Genomic DNA, 20,634 nt, shown 5'->3' with positions numbered 1-20,634 from the left:
TGCAGTTGGGGAAGCCGAGGGCGCCGAAGCCCCGGATGACGGCGTCCAGGTCGGCGAGGCGGACCACCCTGCGGAGCAGCACCCGGTTGATGGCCTTGACCACCTGCGGAGAGAGACACAGCAAAGCGCCAATCAGTGGGGCGCCCGGGTGGCTGGGAGCATTCGTGCCCTGGCAGTGCCCCGCGCCCCACTCCCGGAAGCAACCTCCCTGGCGGCGTGTAGTACGGCCGGGACAGACTGACCCCTCTGGTGCGGGGCACTTTTGCCTCCTCCCTCCCCCCCTTTGTCCCTAGGGCAGCCCATCCCCTCCTTGCAGCCCCCCTCCCCCTCCGGCACAGTGGCTGACGAGTGCCATACCTGCATGAGCACCACTCCGACGGTGGATCTCCCCACGCCGAACTGGTTCCCAACGGATCAGTAGCTGTCCGGCGTGGAGAGCTTCCAGAGGGCGATGGCCACCCGCTTCTGGAGGGGGATGGCGGGCCTCATGCGAGTGTCCCTTCTGCGCAGAGCAGGGGCGAGCCACTCGCAGAGCTCCAGGAAGGTGTCCCTCCTCATCCTGAAGTTCTGGGTCCACTGTCGGTCTTCCCAGCGCTCCAGGACGATGCGGTCCCACCAGTCGCTGCTGGTGTCCAGACGCCAGATGCGGCGGGGCACGCTGGTGCCGGGGTGCCGCCGCGGCTCCTCCACGGCCCCCAGGGCGGCCAGGTGGAGAGGCAGGGGGCTGACGTGCACCAGGTGGTGCCAGGCAGCCTCGAGCCATTGGTGGCAGGCTTGCAGCAGCAAGTCCAGAAAGTGCACCAGAAGGTGCAGGGCGAGCTCTGGCTCCATTTTGCCACCTGCGGCGGCGTCCCCGAAGGGAAGCACCAACACACACGGGCACAGAGACCAACGCTTTGCTGTCCCTCGGCGAGGTTGGCAAGCAAGCAGGAAAAGCAGAGAACCGGCTGTCCAGGGGGGTCCCTTTAAGCACGAGCCTCAGATAGCCTCAGACAGCAGCCACACAAAGCAACTGCTGACCTGATGTCCTGCCAGAACCAGTTTCAGCCGCCCTTAAATGCGCCCCTGCGTCCAATCAGTGTGGACGCGCTAGTTCTAATTAGCAAAACGCTAATTCAAACTAGTTTTTAGTTTTAGATGCGTTAGTTCGAATTAGCTTAGTTCGAATTAACTAATTCGAACTAAGTTAGTTCGAATTAGCGCTGTACCCTGACTGAATCTGTGGAGAACTTGAAGCAAAAGCTAAGGGGTGTGAGCTGCACCAAGACTTAACTGGGTGTCAACTTTAAGACCTTCTGTTCTAAGGAGCCTTGTTAAAACCACCCTAGCAAGGATTGTGAGATTACAGAAGAATTATCTAATGTGATAGGTCCCCCTACCCAAACACTCATACCATGACAGCTAGTGAAAGTCGGGGAGATGGTGGGGGCAGGGAAAGGGGGCCTTTGCTGGCACTCCTGTCTCTCAGAGTGGAGAGAGAGAAGACCACTGCTGCTTCAGAGGGAATGATGGCCCCTGACACCACACCAAGAAAACGATGGAACCATGGGGACAAGGGGGCCCAGTGTCATACAGCAGGTAGGACCCTATCTCCATATTGTCTGTAAAGAGTGAGTTGCTTTTTTTTTCTAATCAGCCACACTAATATCTAATTTAAAACACTAAAGTAGTTTCTCTTGGTGGACCCATCAAGAGATGTAAACACACCAACTGAGTCACCTCAATCTCATTGTGTCATTTTCATCCCATCTTGCACTGTTAGCATTGCTCCTCATTGTGTCACACCTCAAGCTGGCCCTGATCTTGCAAATACTTATGCTTAACTCTACCAATTCATGTAACTATTTGCAAGGACAGGTCCTTGATTGTAAATTCTTAGGAGCAGAGCCCCAGCTTTCTTCATTTGTTCTGCAAAATGCCCAGAACACTTCTCAGCAAAGTATAAATAATAAATGACACAAATGAAATACCTATCTAAATATCTTCCAAGTTGCACAAATTCATGAATTCTGGGAAATTTAAAGCAAAGGCTGTTTTCTTTGTTGTTACTGCTCACCACTTGTACCTTTTAAAATCTGATTATTATTTTAACAGAGTACTTTAGGGATGGAGGCTTAGCCTGAACTCAGCATGTCCTGGTTTTCTGTCAGCTGAAGTCAGCCCCTTAATGTTATTTAAACATAAATTTCTGAATTTAATTATAAATTATGCATGATCCATGAAGCCAACCAGGTTCTCTTTTTTCAGTGTTCATTACCCTGTGATAAATGACTACTGAAACAGAAGCTTAGCCTATATATCCTACACATTCTGATTATTCAAGGCATACCAAGCCACATTCACAGCTTAACTGAAGAGAACTTGGAGCACTTGTTGGCAGAGGCAGGCAGATGGGGCTGTAAGCTACCTTTGTGCTCCCTCAATGCTGGGATTCCTGAATTCAGGCCAGTCTCCCAAGTCCCTAAAGGTTGCGTTAATATGCCCCAGCTGGCAATGGCACTAATGGACTACTGCGGCAGTGGGGGATGTCCCAGCTGCACTATGTATCTCCTCCATCCCCCCAGCAGGATATAGCAGCAGTAGAGACCAGCTTCCTACAAACAGTGAAAGAAAGGCCGTGATTCCTCTCCTTGTTCCTTCTCTCCACCAGAGCCACCATCTGGAATGAGGCTGTGAGAGATCTGCTCTTTTATGAAGAAGAAGCCCCCCACCTCAGTCTTGCTGCTCCAGCTTTTGCAACCACTTGTTGGTCTGGAGGACATGTTACAGCTCTAACATGTTCTTAACTGCTAAGTTCTAGTTCTTTTCCTCTTTACTCCTCACCTCTCTTACAAAAGGTCAGAGCAAGAGGGGCATCATAACACAGACAGCTTATTTTGGGGGAAATGGATGTCTGATGCCATTGACACTTTCTGTAGGGCTTTCTAGCATGTCCATCACTATGATTATTATTATTATTTTCATTGCTCTTATAACACTGTGCTTTCAGGACTCACACCGCCACCTTGAGAACTGACTGCTCCAAGCTCCATGCATTTCCAGAACTCAAGTAAGTTACTGCTCCAATATAGCAGATAATTCCCACTGACCTATGTTTCTCTTGGTATCTGATGAATCAGACAACTGTTCCTCTCCACTACATCACCTGTCACAGTTCAGGCTGGGAGGAACTATCCAAGAAAACAGGAAAACAGACACAAGAAATCAGAGTGTAATACTTATACACTCACAGGAGCCGTAGGCACAGACCCAAAGCAGACAAGTTAAAGCATCATAGAATCATTGAAGGGACCTCAAAAGACCATCTAGACCAGTCCCCTGCACTCATGGCAAGACTAAGTATTATCTAGACCATCCCTGACAGGTGTTTGTCTAAGGTGCTCTTAAAAATTTTCAGTGATGGAGATTTCACAACCTTCCTAGGCAATTTATTCCAGTACAAAATCTCATAGCACCCAATATAGCCTGCATCACTGAGACTTGGTTGAATGACACCACAAGCCTTGTACTAGCCCTCCACATCCCACTTTCTGTATACTCAGTGTGATGGGGTGTGGTCACAGTGGTCCCCAGTGGGCTGATCATGCCACTGACACCCACCTTGCTCTCTGGGACTCTCTACTACCCTGATCCTCTGGTCTCCCCCAGACAAGCCACAGAGCTGGGGTAACTGCCCCCCTTCAGAACAATGCAGACACTGAACCACTTCAGCTCTGGGAGGATGCAGTTCAACGGGCTCAACACTCAGGAAACCAATCCCCAAATGGGACCAAACTCCTCCCCCCAAATAAATCTGTCGTGCTCTGTGTAAAAGTTTTTCACAGGAAAAGCTCATAGGTTAGCTCCCTTTATGAGTGAAAGAGAGATATGTCAAGTGGTTGCTCCCCCAGGAAATAATTATTTACACTGGACCTGATAGTAAACACAAGTGTTTTTATTAAGAACAGACTGTAGGATTTAAGCGGTTGCAAGTGAAAACAGACAGATCAAAGTAAGTCACTATATTAAAATGAATAGAAACTGCATAGCTAGTTCTAACCCACTGAGGGGATGTCTACACAAGTTCGTTAATTTGAGCTAGGTAGGCAAATGAGGTGACCGGAGTTGCAAATGAAGCCCGGGATTTAAATATCCTGGGCTTTATTTGCATGTTTCCGTCCGGTTGCCATTTTGAAATTTCACTTGCCCGAACTCACTGCCGCACGGCTACTCGTGGCAGTGAAACGTTAATTCGAACTAAGTCCTTAGTTTGAATTAACTGTTACTCCTCTTGGAATGTTCATTCACAGGATTGCCACAGATGAACAAATTCATAAAAGGCCTCTCAGCTCACAGACAACAAGGCAGACCAATTATCCTGATTTGACCCGATTGAAGCTGCCAAATTCCACTCAAATGGAGCTGTGTAGGATGGTACACCAAATTGTGAATCATGAGTGCCTGCAATATCATAGAATCATAGAACTGGGAAGGACCTCAAGAGGTCATCGAGTCCAGTCCCCTGCCCTCATGGCAGGATCAAGCACCATCTAGTTCATCCCTGACAGGGGTCTGTCTAACCTGCTCTTAGATATATCCAATGATGGGGATTTCACAACTCCCCTAGGCAATTTATTCCAGTGTTTAATCATCCTGACAATTAGGAAGTTTTTCCTAATGTTCAACCTAAACCTGAGCATTAGAACTGAGCACAAAGTGCAGTCAAAACTATCATTCTACTTTGATGAAAAGTGCACATATATGGGGGATGGTTTCCCAAATTACCTTTATCTGTCCCACCTACACCACTCACCACCAGCTCACAGCTCAGTATTGTTATTCATCAAGACGTTTTGGAGCTCTTAAATTAAACTCACCCCCATACATGTGAATCTGACCAGTGCCCTTCCTAGCTGGTGCATGACAGTCATGAACAATTATTACCACTCCTGACTGAAAAACTGAATGCCTCATTCAGAGAAGGAATCTTCCTTTCCTCCTTGAACCATGAATTGTCCAACCAACACCTAAGAAATACACCCTGGTTACATCAATTTAAACCAGCTACCACCCGGTGTTAAACCTCCCATTCCTGAGCAAGCTCAAACAGAAGCCAAAGGCTACATTGAAGCTAATATTCTACATCCAGCACAAGCTGGATTCAGGCCAGGACATGGAGCTGAAATCACTTCAATGTCACTGATGGATGACCTCCTCCAGACAATGGACAAAGGACAACCATTTTCATCCTTCTGGTCTCCTGAAGCATTCAGTGCTATTGCCTGAGAAATAGGTGGCACAAGTTCAGAGTAAAATAATTTGAGTCCTTCGTGGAGAATCATACATAATGAGTAGGAGAATCATACACAATGAGTAGTGATCTTCTAGGCTCCTCACTTGGGAATCCAGAAACATCAGTTGTCTCACTGATCCCATTCAACATCTACAAACAGCCAGCAGGTGAACTGATTAGCAAGTAACAGCAATATTCAGAGATATATAACTCTACCTATCCATCATCAGTATATGATTTCCGCCACTACCACCAAGACTTTGACTCTTGGGCAAAATAAGCTTGTGTGTGGAAAACAGCTTGTTGAAGCTGAATCTGAGCCAGACTGAGTTGATGCTGGTGTGTAAAGGAAAGCACCTGGAAGAGTTTGCACCTATGGTGCAGCCTTCTTTGGATTAAGATGCATGTTTCCAGTTCATCAGTTCAGTCCATATCTAGGGGTGCTCTAGGTTTCCCTGATAACACTAACTTCTGACATAACAACATTCACAAATAATTCCTTTTATTATCTTCAGTTGGCTAGGACAGTGTTTCTCAACCTCTTTTTATAAAATACCCCCTTTTAAAAAAAATTATAAGTACTCTCTTTTTAAAAAAAAAAAAAAAAGTACCCCCAGTACCTACAGTTTTAAGACACAACATTTTTTCTACCATAGCAACACATTTGCTTAAACAATTGTTGACGTACCCCCCAGACTTCTCTCAAGTACCCTTAAGGGTACTCGTACCACTGGTTGAGAAACACTGGGCTAGGAGACTGTCCTTTGGGACAGTGACTTCTCAGTTTCATGGCTGGGGCCCAGATATCTAGGGGTATGTCTACACAGCAGTGTTATTTCAGAATAACGTCTGTTATTCTGAAATAACTGTGTGAGCATCCACATAGCTAGCCCATTATTTAGAAATAATTTCAAAATAACAGGCAGCTTATCTTGGCATTTATAAACCTCATTCCATGAGGAATAACACCTCTTCCAAAATAGCTCTTTTGAAATAGTAGTAGTGTAAACTTTCCATTGCTGCTATTTCAGAATAGCTCCTCACCCAGGCCATTCAAAGTAATTACTCCCAGTGTTTCCTGGGGCTCTAAATTGTGGTAGCACATCCATATTAGGGGAGCCTGCCTCATACTAATTTCCTCGGACTACACTTCCCTGTAGTGTACATGTGCCATTTTGAAATAAGCTATTTTGGAGGATTTCTTCTGGGACCGTTTATTCCAAAATAATCGTGTAGTTTAGACATAGCCTAAAAGACTACCTAATGCTCTGGGATGATGACTATGGACGACAGTTACTCTCTGGCACAATGGGAGTCACTACAATAAGAGTAAAGCTCATCTGTGCAGAAGACAGAACTTGCTGTGGGCAGATCTGAGTCTGTGGAATGAACTCTCTAACAACTAAGCACAATTATAACCTTCACCATTATAATCTCTCTGGTCCAGCAACATCTGTGGCCTGGAAGGAAGGACAACAGATGTTGCTGGTCAAGAGATCCCCAGAGGCAAGGAACTCAAGTCAGCAGGTGCTGGGCAACCTACGTTGGGTGGGCAAGGGCTGATCCTAAGTGAGGAGTCCAGCTCGAGGAGCCCCTGCAGCAGTTGAGAGGCTAGAATCCAGTCATCAGCTAATCCAGCAGCAGGTGAAGGGAATCCCCAGTTGGGAACCCCAGCGGAAGCAGGGCCAGCAGTGGTCAGGGGAATCCCTTGCTCCAGCACAGAACCCCAGTAGCAGTGGGGCCAGCAAAAAGCCCCAGGCCAGCATCAGCTGGGAAAATCCCAGCCCAAGTAGGCTGGCTCTGGGAGCCATTACATTCCAAATGAAAACATTTCTTTGAACATGTCTTCTCTAACAAACATATAGCAACATGCCTACCAGTAACATGCCTACCAGTAAAAACCAAACAAGCCTACCAGAAGAAGACACTCTACTGTGCATACTTCTCAACCTGGGAGGAGAGTGAAAGAACAAATTACACATAACAGTTGTTAGTCACATCGGTCCATGATCTATTGGAAGATGCTCAGGTATTACAGTGATGAGTACAGTATATAAGCCTACACAGAAGAGAATATAACTTTATTGGCTAAACTATCTATTTGAGCTATCCAAATATCCTCCAGGGCTCAAGCAACCCAGCCTTAGAGCAGTTTTCCACTGGTTGAGGATTGTCATTCTCTACAACAGCAGAGAATAGGCTTGCTAACCTTTGCACTGAAAGCAACAAGAACAATCGTGCTCCTGTGCTTTTCATGCAAAAGGGAATCCTCTGAAAGCAAGCTCAGCTATCTCTATTACAGTGTTTGCTGCCCTTTAGATATGACTGGGGTCTGCACAGACCAGTAAAGTTGCTGGAGGATTATGGTTGCCTTTTTAAATAATGCAAAGGGGCAAGGGCTAGCCATAAATTGACCCCAAACACAAATTCTGCCCTAGTTCATATCCCACCATGTCAAATAATCTTCTTACTTGCCCCAGCACAATTCTTATGGCATCAGTGGAGTCACACCACTGTAAATGAAGAATTCTGGCAAACTGATTAATGAAATTGAATGGCTCAGTACAGGGCTATGTCTACACTGCAGAGTTTTTGCGCAAAACAGCCATTTTTGCACAAAAATTTGCGGAGCATCCATACTACAAGCACGTTTTTGCGCAAAAAATTACAGTAAATCGTAAGGAGAGAGGGCTTTTTGTGCAAGAGTTATTCCTCTTTCTGTGAGGAATAAGCCCTTTTGTGCAAAAGCTCTTGTGCAAAAAGGCAGGTGTGGATGAACGTCAGGGGTTTCTTATGTAAGAAACCCCTATCAGAAAAATCAGAAGTCCTCTGATGGCCATTCACTTTCTTGCACAAGTGCATCCATGACAGTGTGGATGCTCTCTTGCACAAAAGCACATCTTTTGCGCAAAAACACATGGCAGTGTGGACACGCTCTTGTGCAAGAACTTTTTTTGGAAGATCTCTTCCACAAAAAGTTCTTGCTCAAGAAGGCTGCAGTGTAGATGTAGCCTATCTGCAAAATCAGACTGTAGCAGCAAGCTTAAAAATGTAACAAATTCTATATAGAGTAGGCAGAGGTATCTATCTGATATTCTTTGAGCATGTCTGAGCAAGATTTTAACAAGTTGCTTCAGGAATACTTCACTTTACAAAATATTCAGTCCTTTTTCTCTTGGAGTGGGATTTATGATAACTCTTAATAGAAAGTTAGAACAGGGAAATTACAATGCATCTTCTGTGTTTATTTTTTGGGGGAATATTAATGGAGAAAAATGCCTCCAAAGCACCCAAAGCTTTTTGAATAGACAGACACCAACAAGTATACAGTTCCCCCCGACACCATTTTTGCATGAACTCATGATAATTATGTGCACAATTGCACTTGCACAAATATTGGTACAAATTAACTTTCTGAAGAGCAATATTTAAAGTTGCCCTTATATTGGGAAAGAAGCACAATATGCACTGACTACCACTGGTTTTGTTCCATTTCACTGCACTGTCAGAAAAGCCATGATTTATCTTCATGTTAAATCTGGAGCAAGAAAACATGCAGCTCCTACTCATAGCTGGGGAAGACTCACAACTCAATTGGATGCTGATTTTAATTTCATTGTACTCAATGGTGAGCCAAGTTATTTATCTATAAAAGGCAGTTTCAATAAAAGAGACATCTGCCTTGCATACCATCATAGCTGGACATATTTTTACTGAAAAAGACCCTTAAAGATAAATGACTTTGCTGTCAGTACAGTGCAATAAAAATAAAATCTATGGCAGACTGTCTCCAATGTGCCTTGCCCAGACACTCTAGAATAAACACAGTGAATGTCAGTGTGACAACAGATATAAACATCACTAGCAATGAGCAATGTTTTAGGTGTCTTGTATTTTTTTCTCCCTGTTTTTAAGGCCTCCTGTAGCCTTGTGAAAGTTTCTACCTTTATTTTCTGTTTAGAAATGTTATGTAAATTGTAGTAAAATATATACATGCAAACAAAAATTTAAAATCATGGAAGCACAATAGAATCCATTTCCAATACAGAAAAAAGGAGGCTAGACTAAGTTTATGCCATATAGCTACTATTTTATCATCTAAAGTGCTATTGAAGTGTTGCTGAGTCATCCAGTGTTTGGAAATATATTTCTCAGCATCAGGCTTGAAGTTGGAATAGAATGAAAACAAACTATTTTTCCAGAGTTGCACAGTTTGAAGGGCTAAGTCTATTGGACAGAATCCTTCACTGAAAGCAAAAGCTATTTACCCCTTTGTTAATAAAAGACATTGTAAAAAATAAAATATATAGGTTTTAATGTTCTGTAGTGTTTATGCATAGTTTAGCAGTCATTTTATTTCATAACTTTATCAGCAGCTAGCTCAAAATTCTATCAAGTTAACATTGCCCCAGCAAAAAAGCTGCCAGTGGTACTTCGTAGCAATGAGTTCTACACTTTGGCTATTTAGCAAAGTATTTTCTTTTTGGTTTTAAAAGCAGTTCCTTTCAGTTTCACAGCAAGTTCCTTTGTTCTTGTTGTATAGATTAAACATGGCCACGCTTCTTGACCCGGTGATTTTGTATACTGTTATCATCTCTCCTCTCAGGTTGCACTTTGACAGTATCTCTGAGTTGTCAGCTTTTATTGTCTCCTGAACAAGTGTCTGGTTACAGGCCAATGATGTGCTTGGAACAGTTACTCTAACTCCAGTCTCCAGAACTAAGGAGGATGGAAAGCTATATATTTAAAGGTCCTAACACACTTCTCCTTCACTTCCCCCTTCATTCTCCACTTCCTGCTAGGGAAATCCCACCAAATGTCCCGGGTCCTCCTTTTCCTCCATATTTATGAGTCCAAAGACTAAGATTAGTGGGTCAGCAATCCCTGTTAAGAGGGGAAGGGGACTCTGCTGTTATATACACACACACCTTGTTATCTTATTAAAAGCTACTTTGATGGCTTTATTTCCCATTAGTCCCCCTACTTCCCTCAGCTTTCAAGATAAACCACTTAAGTGGGCATCAGTGGAAAACAGCAGCTACAATGCTGCTGAGCTCAACAGAAGCACTATAACACCCAAGAGGAAGTAAGTTTCCTCAGATCAATCAGATGGCATTGAATGTCTCGAGAGGTTCCTAATACCCTGTAGGATCAAAGTTAGAAGCAAAATCTACTTACTTTCCTTGTATTGCTACTGTTCTGTCTGGTATCTCTGTATTGCAATCCATAGAAATAACACATGGATATCCATCCATTCTGTCTGCCAACAGTGGAAGCAACTCAACCAGTTTTACTCCCTTTTCCACCATGTAACAACATGGGAAAAGACCAAATTCTGGTGTGAAGATAAGAGTCAGAAAACTTCTAGCAAATGGTATGCTCAATCTGCCACGTAAAACAGGCCAGCTGTTTGTGTTCAGTGTAATTCTCAATGGCTCCCTACAGTGTCTGCAGAAAACTATACTAACAATAAAAATACAATACGCAGTCAATAAACAAGACAGTAAAATTGTAATGAAGATTTTTTTTAAAAGGTATAATGAGAAATATAAAATATTGGGTCTAGATACTGTTTACAGGTTCTGTACCTTTATTTAGTGCCACGGGTGGCAAAAAGTCTACCCAGCTTTAGTGGATTCCTTTGATAGCCTCAACAGATAAATCTCTGGAATCCAGGCTACAAATCAAACTACTATCCCTGATGTAAAACTTCTGAGGGAATAAAGGATCAAACACTGCCTTCCCTCCATTGGTGGTCAAGCTCCCTCTCCCCTGTTGACATTGAGCAATATTGTTTGCATCCCTTTCACAGGAAAGGGTATTCAAACCCAGGGACTGCAAAGGATACAGAGGTTAGTTTGTTTTCCTTAACAGACTGTCTGCTGATATGGGTCTGCATTTTTATTCCCAGATATGACAGAAACATTTATATCATGCAGCAATTAAATTAGCTAGTGATTGTTGGGTTCTCAGCCTTTGCTCTACACTATATCTAAAGTTAATGAAGCAATGAAAACACGAATCTCTTTACCACAGATTTACTTGCAGGCTGGTATTGCACAGAATTTATGTACATGCCTTTTTCTCTTCTCTCTTCATACTACTTAGCCTGAGGCTGTAAGCATTTCTCTTTCATCGTGATATGCAATGCTGCCACCTAACTAGGGCCTGTGTCCAAGCCTGTGTTATAGCTGTGTCTCTAACCTTAGTGGCTTTCCTGTTTTTTATTGTCTCTCTCCTGTCCTCTCTCTAGCCCCCTTACCTCTCACCTCCCACAAAGTCCATTATTTGCTAATCTTTTTTTACTTATCTGCAGTTAAAAGCAAGAAGACAATGGATGAGGGTGACAAAGAAATCTGAAACAATAGCAAAGGCACAATCTCATCAGTCAACTAAATGAAAATTATATAACATGCACCAATAAGGCAATAAAACAGATGTGTGGTTGGTCAGTTGGTTAGCTGGTCAAAAACTACAGCCACAGTTTGTTATAGTTGCCCTTTGAGGCATCAACACAGAAGGAACACCCTGTGTCACTTTTAGCTCTTGGATGCAGGCATGAAAGAGGACTAGCCAGGCCAAATTTGGGTGCAGTTATGACCCCATGCACCTGGTTCAATGCCAGGCACTCCAATTTGGTCCTACCAGCCTTTCACTAGGTGCTGAGGCCAAATCTGAGTGAGCAGCATTGTGACCTGGTGCATGGGGTCAAGGTCAAATTTGCAGCAAGTATAAAAAGTTGTGATGTGTGTTTAAAAGACGTGGTTTTCACAACAAATATTGGAGCCAGCAATTTTCTGAGTCTTGAATAGCACCTAGCCTTTGCTGGGTGATACACAAGAAAAAACATATACTCCCTTGCCAATATAATCTCCAGTGTAGATGTAGCTATAGCGATGGAAGAATGTGTAGCTCCTGTCGTTCAGGGAGGAGATGTTCCTACGCCAGTGGAAAAACATCTTCCCTCAGAGTAGACTGCACCTACACTATGGGGTTATGCAAGTACAATACCACCCAAATTTGGCCTGGCTGATCCTCTTTCATTCCTGCATCCAATAGCTAAAAGTGACAAATGGGTTGTGTCTACATTGGCACCTCTTAAAATCAGGAATAAGGGATCTTCCAGAAAAGGCTTTATTTTCCGAAAGATCCCGTCTAGACTGGCGCTTTTCTCCGGCAAAGCCCTGAGCTGGAAAAAAGCGGGAGCCATGTTCATGCAAATGCCGCAGGGGATATTTAAATCCCCCGCGGCATTTGCAATTCCGACTTGTCTCATTAGCATCCCTTTTCTGGAAAAGGGTGCCAATGTAGACACAGCCCCGGTGTTTCCTCTGTGTTGATGTTTTAGCTCTGCCAATATGCTTTCTGTAGTGTAGACAAATCCCAGGTTACATAGTCACTCCTTTTGTAGCGTTCTTAAGATAGACATGCAAGGAGCTAACCTGTTCCTGTGTGTCTTAAAAGCTCTGCAGCTGAGGAAGCAACCTGTCCATGAAGATACTTTTGCTCTTCCCTGACAGTAGCTCTGCTATCTCTGGAGGGGCTTAGGATGTTCTCAGGACAGGTGCCTCCCTTCTGAAAGCTTCACCATGCACCTATTTCACTTCGTAACTGATTGCCTCTTACTCCTATTCTTCTTCAAATACTCCTGTCTTCACACTCAGCATATAGAATATGACTCCTTAACAACGAATCAACCAACAGGAGAATGATATGCCCTGGTAGTGGTGCTGTACACCAGATCTCGTGGGATAACTTAAACTTTTTATAGATTAAACTGTATTATACCAGATCTGGAAATATCAATTTGTGTTTTGCATACCTTTGGTAATAAAAGCAATAGTACACATATTATTTATAAAGCAAAGCTTTGCCATAGACATAAATACATTAGCTTTCATTCATTATCACTATTCTAAGTCACCTAGCAGTCATTAACTTGTTCTCAGCATTATTTCTTATCCCCGTTTATTCGGTCTGGAAAAGCAAAATTCACTCTCAAACAGTCAGCAGGAAGCCAATGCACTACATAAAGCCAACTCAAGCCCTTTAGAATCCAGGGCTTTGTGAAGATGTGCAGCATGTGCAAGTGTGTGAGACAGACAGAAAGACAGACAATACACCTAGGCTATGTCTAGACTGGCATTATTTTCCGCAAATGCTTTTAACGGAAAAGTTTTTCCATTAAAAGCATTTGTGGAAAAGAGTGTCTAGATTGGCACGGATGCTTTTCCACAAAAGCACTTTTTGCGGAAAAGCATCCGTGCCAATCTAAGAACATAAGAACATAAGAACATAAGAACGGCCGTACTGGGTCAGACCAAAGGTCCATCTAGCCCAGTATCCTGTCTACCGACTGTGGCCAGCACCAGGTACCCCAGAGAGGGTTGACCGAAGCCAATGATCAAGCGATTTGTCTCCTGCCATCCCTCTCCAGCCTCTGACAAACAGAGGCCAAGGACACCATTTTATCCCCTGGCTAATAGCCTTTTATGGACCTAACCTCCATGAATTTATCCAGCTTCTCTTTAAACTCTATTATAGTCCTAGCCTTCACCGCCTCCTCTGGCAAGGAGTTCCACAGGTTGACAACACGCTGTGTGAAGAAGAACTTCCTTTTATTAGTTTTAAACCTGCTACCCATTAATTTCATTTGGTGTCCTCTAGTTCTTCTATTATGGGAACTAATAAATAACTTTTCTTTATCAGCCCTCTCCACATCACTCATGATTTTATAGACCTCTATCATATCCCCCCTCAATCTCCTCTTTTCTAAACTGAAAAGTCCCAGTCTCTTTAGCCTCTCCTCATATGGGACCCGTTCCAAACCCCTAATCATTTTAGTTGCCCTTTTCTGAACCCTTTCCAAGGCCAAAATATCTTTTTTTAGGTGAGGAGACCACATCTGTACACAGTATTCAAGATGTGGGCGTACCATAGTTTTATATATAGGGGCAGTAAGATGTTCTGGGTCTTATTTTCTATCCCTTTCCTAATAATTCCTAGCATCCTATTTGCCTTTTTGACTGCCGCTGCACACTGTGTGGAAGTTTTCAGAGAACTGTCCACAATAACTCCAAGATCTTTCCTGATTTGTCGTAGCCAAATTAGCCCCCAATCTAGACGCGGTTTTGCACAAGAAAGCCCCGATCGCCATTTTCGCCATCGGGGCTTTTTTGCGCAAAACAGTTTTTAGCTGTCTACACTGGCCCTCTTGTGCAAAAACATTTCCGGAAAAGGGCTTTTGCCCGAACGGGAACATCAAAGCATTTGCGCAAGAGACACTGATTTCGGACAGTAGAATGTCAGTGCTTTTGAGCAAAATCAAGCGGCCAGTGTAGACAGCTGGCAAGTTTTTCCACAAAAGCAAGTGCTTTTGCGGAAAAACTTGCCAGTCTAGACGCAGCCCTAGATTTTAGGAATAGAAACCATCTTTTTTGTCTTATTTGCACAGCAGTGAGCACAGTGGAACCCTGGCCTATAACTAGAGCTTTGAGGCTCTATGTCAATACAAAAAAAATCATAAAATAAAACATGACAAAGTTAATAGTGGTAAGTTTAGATATCTAAATATTAATCCTATGTGTTAAAACCATGACTATCATGCAAGTTATTCCAAACAAGTGCCAATTAAACCTCTATATCACACTAGTATGTATTCTCTACATGCCACATAAAGCACAGAAACTATATTAGGAACATTTGGGGATTTTTTTAGTTTTATTATTAGAACTATTTTTTGCATACATCTGCCTGCCTGTTTTAGCTACCAATAGTTAAACTATACAAGCCTAGGAGAAAGTCATACAAATCCTCTAAAACAGACTTTAAATGTCACCATTTCATAACCCATATCTCAGGCCTTTTGAGGACTAGCAATGAGTATTAGGTCCCATTTAGATCCTCTATTTTCTGATTGGATCCAAGACTCACTTCTAGCTCTGAAAGATCTAAAAGACTGGACATAAAAATCTTGACATTTTTATGCACACAGACTCTTGTCACTGAGCCAGGACTACATCTCATTTGTCTGGGAATTCAGTCACATTTAAAATTGGTCGAGGAAGGGAATTTGAGAGGAAAAGAACTCTGGCATAGATTTTATGTTTAAGATGGCTAGTTGCTGAAGATACTCAAGGGCCTTGAATATAAGAATACATCAAGGAGATGGGGAGATGGGCACAGTGAAAGCAAGATACCAAAGGAACAGCATAAATAAGTTTAGCACCATGCTCGGTGACTTATCAGATGGGTGCTATCTCCACACATGTAAATATATTTATTATTCTTGAAATCAGAGCTCAGCAATCTACAGTGCCAGGGTTAGGAAAAGAACCCTGACCATCTACTATACCAAATGTCACCAGGAGAAAGGTACACCTTTAAAATCATAGAATCATAGAATAATAGGACTGGAAGGGACCTCGAGAGGTCATCGAGTCCAGCCCCCCGCCCTCAAGGCAGGGGAAATGAACTGGCATAAAATGAACTGATTTATATTTAAGAAAGCCTGGGTCCTGCCCATTCATCATTCTGAGCAGCAGGATGTGCAAGCTTGTTTCATTCAGACTGCATAAGCAAGGTTAAGTGCTGAACAAAATCCATGACAAGGAGAAGCAATAAACCACAAGTCTCCTGCACACTGACTCTCTCATGCCCAAGTGCATCCAGTAAAGAGGGGAGGGACATGGGTGGAAATCTCATGTAACTCATAAGCCATGGGCTAAACATAATCCTCACCATATTAATGAGGCTTCTAGAATATGTCTGCATTGTAAATAGATACTCCCATGCGGCTTGGGGTAACTAGCGCAGGCTAAGGGGTAGTTTAATTGCAGTAGAGATATACAGGCTTGGGATGGAGCCAGGAGTTCTATGACCCTGCAAGGTGGGAGGGTCACAGTGCAGCCTAAGCCCAAATGTCTACACCCCAATTAAACAGACCTTTAGCTCCAGCTCTGCAGCATGGAGTCAGCCAGTACATGCCTGCCACCTATGTCTAACTGTAGACAGATCCTCAGTTACACAATCCTTCTTAGGCTTTGCCCCCAGCTAGTAGCTACTGGCCAGCAGTCATTTGGTAGCTTCATTGTATCTTCATCTATTCGTGATCATGTTCCCCTGTATTCCCTATCCTCCTCACCATGCTTTATATAGACCGCTTTCCCCCTTCATTGGAAGGATCAAGCCCTAAACATTTTGGAATGCTGAAAAACATGAACAACTTTTCAAAAGACTAGCTAAGAAGCTAATTTGAGATGGACTTCAGGGCCCTCTAGTGGTTTCGTACTGATGAAATTACAGAGCAAAATAGACAGAAAGGAAAACTATCCATCCAAAAGGCTTTGTAAAAGCCTATTAGAGACTTCCACCACCACCATCCCACTACACACACACACCAAATCACAGAGTGGCAAGATAGCTGCTCCTTGGCTATTACTGCAATTGCAACTTTATAGTAGACTGTTTTCTTGCATTCTTCTTCCAATCCACCCAATTTCCAGAGCATCTAAGCAGCAACTTGTCTCCCATCAACATTTTCCTATACTCCAAAAATCATATTTAAATCTCAGTTACAACAGTAGATTGTGTGTCCTGTGTGACTCCACTTCAGTAGAGTTTTACACTAGAAACTGGACATTTATGTTGCTGGCTCACAGAACACTGCTAGTGGGCCTTGCAAAAGTGTTCAATGTTATCCTAACTTCTCTCATTCAAATTAGCTTTAGTATTACCAACCCCAGGGGAGCTGACAGCCTCTGGAGGCCCCTTGGCAAGGTGGAGGGAGAGCCAGCTCTGCAATCCCAGTAGGGCCAGGGACTCAAGTCTAAGGGGTGGGGCCCTGGGCACCAGGGGTGTGACCAGGGAAGCCAGCCCTCCATGCCTCACAGAGAGCAGCATATATGCCCCACAAGCTCTCAGACCCACACAGAGCCTATGGTGTGGCACTCCGATGGCAATTTGAAGGGCTCGGGGCTCAAACCTCAAACAGTAGCAGCAGCAGCAATCAAGAACCCGGGGCCCTTTCAACTCTCCAGACCCCAGGGCAACTCCCCCTTTTGCCCCCACACCTGTCAGCAGTCCTGGCCAACCGCAAACATTCACAAAATTATAGGTCTGCCTTCTCTCCAAAATCATAAGTTGTGTTTAAAAATATTATTTTTTAAATTATGTGTTGGGTTCTTTTTATTTGTCTTCCTGCTTTGGAGCCCTTAGGAGCAGTTGGGTCATTTTTTAAACTTTTTTTCTACATCCCAAGTGTTAGGAACTTACCTTTATTTATGTCAGAATCACAGTTTTCATTTTAATCACCTAATTCTAGGACCTGAGGCTTTAAGAAAAACACCAACTCACACAAGACACTCAAAAAAACACTGGCAACCTGTATGAAACAAGTGACCAGCATAAAATTAAAGATACAAGGAGAATAATTTTTCTAATCAGTGCAGAGCAGAGCAGAGCAGAAGAATGACATCTCGTGTCTTGCTCTCCACATTCCTGTTAATGCATCCTTGAATCATGCTTGCTTTTTTTGCAACATGTCACACTGTTGACTCATATTTAGTTTATGACCCACTATGACCCCTAGATACCTTTCTGTGGTACTCCCTCTCAACAATCTGTATGTGTGAAACTGATTGTTCCTTCCTAAGTGGAATACTTTGCATTTGTCCTTATTAAACTTCATCCTGTTCACCTCAGATCATTTCTCCAGCTTATCCAGATGATTTTGAATTATGACCCTATCCTCCAAACCACTTGCAACCCCTCCCAGTTTGGTATCATCTGCAAACTTAATAAGCGTACTCTCTATGACAATATCTAAATCATTGATATTGAACAGAATCGGTCCCAAAACAGACCACTGTGGACCCCACTTGTTATGCCTTTCCAGCATGACTCTAAGCCATTAATAACTATTCTCTGAGAATGGTTAGCCAGCCAGTTATGCATCCACCTTACAGTAGCCCCATCTATGTAGTATTTCCTACCTAGGATAAACCTAAGGTGGCTTAGGTCTATCTTTGCTCCTCATCCCCAATACAGTCCTTCCTTGAGCCCAGCTGGAATGGAGAATTTCGTCGGTCCCACAATTCAAGTAACTTTCTTTCAGACAGCAATCTTAATGAGCAAACCCCTGTTCTGTAATATTAAATCAAGTCTCTGTTTATATTTGCATTTTCTCAATTACTACGCTTTAGGAAAATATTGTTAGTGTCACATGTCCCAAATATTTAAAAAAGTGATTGGCCAATACATTTGTTACTACAAATAAATAAGGCATGTACAGTGCATAGAGCAGTGTAGGGTACTAATGACAGTGATCAATCAGTGCCCATTAAAATATGTATCATTTTCTGCAGGACTCTGGCATCCGTTTGGACTCCAAATGCAACTGCCCTATTGGCTGATACCTTACAATCTCCTGACAGTGACTGTTCTCCTCTTCGACATCTAAAAGGAACTGAATCATGATGTGGGAAAAGCACACTGTAAGGGCATGTCTACACTATGTGGAAGATAGATGCTGCCACATTTGATATTTCAGGGTTCGATTTAGAAGGTATAGTATAGACTGCTAAATCGAACTCAAAGGGAGCCCCTATTGGTGCCAGTACTCCTCCTCCTCATGAGAAGTAAGGGAAGCCGATGGGAGTTTTTGCTCCTATTGGCCTCCCGCTGTGAGGCCAGCATAGAAACACAATGTAAGATACGTTGATTCCAGTTATGTAAGTTATGTAGCTGGAGTTGTGTATCTTACTTCAACTTCTGATGTAGTATAGACCAGGTCTAAGAGTCTAAATGGATTACAGTTAAGTGGAATAGACAACATTTTACATTCCTGTTGCATTGACAAGGGAAGAAATGAATTTGTGGGATATCATAGGAAATGGCGAGTTAGTTGGCATCTCAACTTGCTGCATTTTCTTTTTCAATCACCCATTCCATGACAATGTTTTTGGTGAGTACCTGTAGCAATTTATAACATTATTTTAAGGGCTTCATCTGGATCATGCTTCAAGTAAAATTATTTCCATTTGCCTGTGATCTGACACCACACTGTGTTGTATTTTTTCTGAGTCCCTATTATCCTTGTTATATTCGTTGCCAATTTCAGGAAGAGATGCTGTGATAATTGCTCTAATTGGAAACCTCCAAATGATGTCAATTATTGTTATTTCTCAAAAGTGAATGTCTGTACAGTGATATTTAAAACCAAGATGATTAAAATAATGAAGAGGAGGAAAGAAAACTTATTTTAGAAAATATTCGAGACAAAACATGTACATGTCTCTCCATAATGTCTATCATGGGTATTTTCAGACTGATAGAAAACCCATGGAATGGCAATGGACAGTCTCCTATTTATTTCAGCATTATGGTCTTCCAAAACATCTAGTCAAACCACTGTCACTAACAGGTTATCTGACTGTTTGAATCATTGTCTGATGATTGTCTCTATGACATTTTCTATGGTCAGAAAAGCTAAAACATTGATATTCTACAATGCTGAAAGTATGCTGCTTAGTTACAGAACATGAGCATATTAAAATGCTTTCCTGAAAACCTTTGCTCAGTTTGCAACTGCCATCAAAACAGTAAACAAAATGCTATGATATATCAAGATTGGCAGGAAAATAACAACTAAAACATTAGCCTCATCTTGAATAGTTTGCACAAAACCGACAACCTCACCTCCAAATGAGTTCAGGTGATTATAGAAGGTATCTAGAAATGGACAACATTAAATAATTAGAGGCATAGAAAGATTTCTGTATGAAGGGAGACTGAAACCACTAAGACTTTAGGGAGAAAAGAAAAAGGGGAGACTTCATCCAGATATTGAAAATAATGAACAGAAGAGAGAAAGTAAACTGGATTCTCCTGTTTGCTCGCTTTCATAATACAAGAAGAAGGGGATTTCTAAAGAAAAACAACTTTAAATGGACACAGTGAAATGCTTTTTATGCCCTGCATGATTAAGTGGCAGAACCAATTGCCACAAGATATAATTGGCACTGAGAGCTTAGCAGGATTTTTTTAAATTAGCTATTGATAATGAAAACAGCTAAAAGTACATTAGAGAAGGTTATATAAATATGGGATATATAAACACTCATGTTTCAGAAATGAACCAATCATTCATTGAAGAAACCACCTTTCTGGACAGGGACAGTTTTTTTCCATACTGTCTACTATTGGATTTCACACACTTTCCTGCAGATCATTGTCAAAGTGTAGGGAATGACATAGGACAGACCCTCTGGTCTCACGCAGAAAGGAATCTTGACCCCAACAAAGCAAAGTACTTGAGCACATGTCTACAAAGATCAGAGGTATTTACATGGCCCCATTACCAT

At 42.7% G+C, this 20,634-nt stretch overlaps 1 long non-coding RNA gene across 2 annotated transcripts in view; it reads right to left on the bottom strand.

Annotated features, from left to right (window-relative positions):
- Window positions 1-20,634, bottom strand: part of LOC112546340 (uncharacterized) — a 160,684-nt gene that overhangs the window by 65,589 nt on the left and 74,461 nt on the right. The gene's annotated exons all lie outside the window — the stretch shown is intronic.

The sequence above is a fragment of the Pelodiscus sinensis genome, chromosome 1 (genome assembly GCF_052426305.1).
Source record: "Pelodiscus sinensis isolate ZL-2025 chromosome 1, ASM5242630v1, whole genome shotgun sequence".
Classification (NCBI taxonomy): domain Eukaryota; kingdom Metazoa; phylum Chordata; order Testudines; family Trionychidae; genus Pelodiscus; species Pelodiscus sinensis.
The sequence above is the reverse complement of the archived record's forward strand: the minus strand, read 5'-3'. Positions and strand labels throughout refer to the sequence as shown.